The 4,081-nt window shown below is 39.2% G+C and overlaps 1 long non-coding RNA gene across 1 annotated transcript; it reads left to right on the forward strand.

Annotated features, from left to right (window-relative positions):
* Positions 1-2,024: 2,024 nt before the first annotated feature.
* LOC107738783 (uncharacterized) lies at positions 2,025-2,974 on the forward strand. Its single transcript, XR_001639926.1, has 3 exons — positions 2,025-2,425; positions 2,515-2,639; positions 2,890-2,974. It is a non-coding gene; the product is annotated as an uncharacterized LOC107738783 (long non-coding RNA).
* The last annotated feature ends 1,107 nt before the right edge of the window (positions 2,975-4,081 follow it).

Consider the following 4,081-nt stretch of genomic DNA (forward strand, 5'->3'; position numbering starts at 1 on the left):
AGTGCTCCGAATTCCTTCTTCTGGAAAGCCACTAACTTTCTGCTTTCTGATTTCAGTTCCAGTCATTTTCTAAAACACCTGCAGTCAGCTGCAAAAAACTGCCTTAAGTTAAGAAAACACCAAGTGGCTAAGTGTGGTGACCCATACTCTGAATTTGTGCTCTGCATTTAATTCATTCAAGTGCACACACACAGCAGTGAGTAGTGAACACACACGTTTTGCTGCGGCACCCAGGGAGCAGTTGTGGGTTCAGTGTCTTGCTCAAAGGGACCCTTTGTTGTGGGTAATGAGGGTGGAAGAAAGTGCTGGTCATTCACTCCCCCAACCTACATTTCCTGATGGTGCTGAGACTCAAACCCGCGACCATTAACCGACGGTCCGGCTAGTTTGTTTGGTGTGTTCCACTCGTAGGCTCTCGTCGGTGGCAGTTTGCCAGATTCAACATGTTGAATCGGCGTCAGGGCTGTCGGCGAGAGTGAGAGCTCTGATTGGAGATTTGCATATGAAATGCTGATTGGTTGAATTTTTTCCAGTAAAACTGTTATGAGTTTGTAAGCTCTATACACTAGCGACTATAGCCTACGCAAGAATAAAACACTGAGGACGATGACAAAGAGGGGGATTCCTGGCATAATAATAAAAAGATAAAACACTGCTTCATAGCTTTATTCTACCTGTTAAGATTATTCGTGCTGAACCAGAAGTTGAACCATTGTTAAATGATAGCACTCGTGCTGTAAAGGCCGGGGCACACCAAGCCGACGGTCGGGCTAGTTTGTTTGGTGCATTGTTCAGTTTAGCGAACAAGTCATTGCCCGAGAATTAAAGCGAAAGTGATGAAAACAAGCATGTAAATGAAGGCGGTACAGACAGAAGGCTGTTTAAATGTTACGTGATCTTTCCCAATCATTCTAATATGCGAATGTTTTCATAACAACATGAGCCATTTAAAATGATTTTGAATGAAGTTATCAGCGTTAATGATATTCAAAATGGTAAGCAAGCGCTGCTTTGTTTACGTTTCGTATATCTGCGTTTATCTCATATATCTTTGTTTCGGTTTCTCCTTTTGAATGATGAATATATACTATTGATAGCTGCTGATATAGACAGTTAATTCCTCTCACGCATGCGCAGAAGGCACGTGTTAGTTTGCCGTCGGCTGTAGTCTGTGCGGTGTGTTCAAGCGCAGCTTTTTGGTCCGACGCTGCCGACGTGAGGCGACAACACCATCGGCTTTCGTCGCCGCTAGTTCTTTGAAGTCGGATTGGTGTGTCCCGGCCTTTAATGACTTTCAAAGCAGTGCACGCTCTCTCGTGCTAAAGCTGCTGTAAATAAAATCAGGAACACTGTGTCCTTCAGCTACGTCACAACAGTCACGCCCAAACCTTGTGCTGTTTGTATGGTTAGGGATTTACTGTGAGTGTTATTATGTATTCTGGTAAAATGTCAACACCCCATATCAGTGTAGGTGGAACTGGAAGTGCAATACAACCCATCCCAGCCCGTTCAAATGAACTCCTCTGAACCTCATGGTATAAAGGAGGAATGTTCATGTCAAATGTTTTACTGATTGATATGAAGCTGGCGGTACATCAGCTTATGAAGCTGTATGACTTGTTATAGAGATTGATGCATGGCGTAAACGCCACCTTATGACTTCATGGAGTACTTTAAAAATCTCAACTTTTCCTTTAAAAGTAAAAAATTACTCATCCTTGCAAAGCAACAACAATATTAATGTGTCCATACCATGTGTCCATATGCGAAACAGTCTTTGCTTCTCATTTAGGCTGTTTCAGGAACACGGTGTTCTCTCTGCAAACTTGTGGTGGATATGTAGTGAATTTGCAGCACGTTTACTTTTTCGTCAACCCTGTGGTTTTAGTCAAGCGCATCAGACGAATGCTATGGGAAGTTTGTTTTCTATAGGACTGATTTTTTGACTCTTGCATGCTTATGCAGCTCTGGGACTCTTTCCAACTGCTCTGCTGAGACACATGCAGTACCTCTGAAGGGGACCACTGTTGTGGGTAATGCGGGTGGAAGAAAGTGCTGGTCATTCACTCCCCCAACCTACATTTCCTGCCGGTGCTGAGACTCAAACCCGCAACTTTCAGGCTACAAGCCTGACTCTCTAACCATTAGGCCACGACTACCCATAAACCTAATTGTGTTTCAACTGGACACTGGCAGTAATTTCCATGTAAACTCAAATGCTTTGATTTGTTGATTCAGATGCATTTAATTAAGTCAGGGTGTCCAATCCTGCTCCTGGAGGGTGTGTGTGTGTAAAATATTTATTGTGGTAATAATCCAAAATAATATTTATTTAGAGTGAGCTTATGCACTGGTCACCTTGGCAAGGAATCCGTGCAATGCACAAACGGGTTCGTGATGTCAGAGGAATCCAGCCTTGCTACAGGTATATATATTATCTATATTAACCCTATTTTTAAAAGATGTGGTCAAGCTTTTTTCCCCCAAAAATGTTTCTCTCTGTTATTTCTCTAGGAATGAGGTGGCTCTAATAATGAGAGAACTTGATGCCAGTGGTCTTAGAAGATGTCCTGTGAAAAAAAGAATTGAACGTAGAAATTACTTCAGCTGTGGATCAAATTACACTTGGCATATTGATGGTAAATATTATTAAATATTAAGTGAATATGAATAAACAAATTAGTGTTACAGATGCTGAAGAAAGTCATAGATATCAAAAACAGAGTAAAGAGTAAAGCATTAACTAGATTTCTGACTGATGTTTTGATTTTATGCAACCTGTACATTTAATGAAGTTCATTGCTTTGTAATTTTACTCTCAGAAATGTAATCTAACTTATTTTATTTTTCTGTTAACATACTTGAAATGGCCTTAATATATTTTTCTAGGAAAATTATTTGGCTTAAGGCTGGCACCTCTAACCGACAGCAAACCTTCATTGCAAGGTACTTTTTTGATGCCATTCAGGAACACAGTGGTACGTATATTTGATATCTTACAATGAACATGATAGGAGAGAGCTTCTCATGTCGGTAGACAATAGTATTATTATTAAAAATATTGAGGTGAACTTTGTTTTTGTCTGTCTGTTGGAATGTATAGCACATGCTTATTGATGCTAAATTGAAGGAATGTTTGTAATAGATTTTCTTATCTAAAAAATCCCCTTCTTGAGAGAGAGAGAGCTGAACATAGAGCAAAGACTGTGGAACACTCACGATATTCGCAAGCAAAGGAATGTTCCAGGTCCATTTGGGAAACCATACCTTCTCTTTACTTCCCCACCCGAAGGTATCTGTTTCATCCAAATTAAACTGTTTCAGAAAAGCAGTAGCCAATGTGAAAAAGGAATTTGTATCTTCCTGCAGGCTTTGCTGATATGCTGTGCAAAGTAGACAACGACCTCCTGAAGTATGCAGAACAGCTTGTTTGTGGAGTAGATGAGCCTTTGTTGGTGGCAAATGAAGAATTCAGAAAAATATCAGAGGCTATTCATTTTCTATGCAAGTGACACAATATACAGTTCTCATACTATGTGTATAAATAGCTGAGCTAAAACATTTGTAAGTATTTGTTGCATGCCAACAGATTTTGTCAGGGATATGGCACATCTAAGAATCACAATGTTTTATTAATTACTCTGTTTTTTCTCTTACACCACTAGATTTAGTCATATTATCAAGATTTAGGATAGCCGTTCACAATTTGTTTGTTGGACTGTGTATGTTTTTAAGTGAAGACATCTCTTTGTGAGCTGTCATCATAATAGGAATAAATGAAAATTAAGAAATTAAGTAACAGTTTTTCTCTTTGAGATATTTATTTTAGTGCAACTTTGTGTCTGTCCACAATATGCGATCACATGAAGCATCAACACAAAATTAAGTCTTGCTGTTTTACCCTTAAAACTATTACAACTGAAACAAATCAAACTATTGCACTGACAGTTGCACATTCATTTAAGTTTGAGCATGTTCAAGTTTCTACACACTTGTGTAGATAAATTTTATCCATAACCTTTCGTACATTCAAGCGGCCAAATCACTAAGAAAGAGAGTATAGCAAGAAAATAAATGTTTA

Source organism: Sinocyclocheilus rhinocerous, unplaced genomic scaffold (genome assembly GCF_001515625.1).
Source record: "Sinocyclocheilus rhinocerous isolate Xijiao unplaced genomic scaffold, SAMN03320098_v1.1 scaffold4511, whole genome shotgun sequence".
Classification (NCBI taxonomy): domain Eukaryota; kingdom Metazoa; phylum Chordata; class Actinopteri; order Cypriniformes; family Cyprinidae; genus Sinocyclocheilus; species Sinocyclocheilus rhinocerous.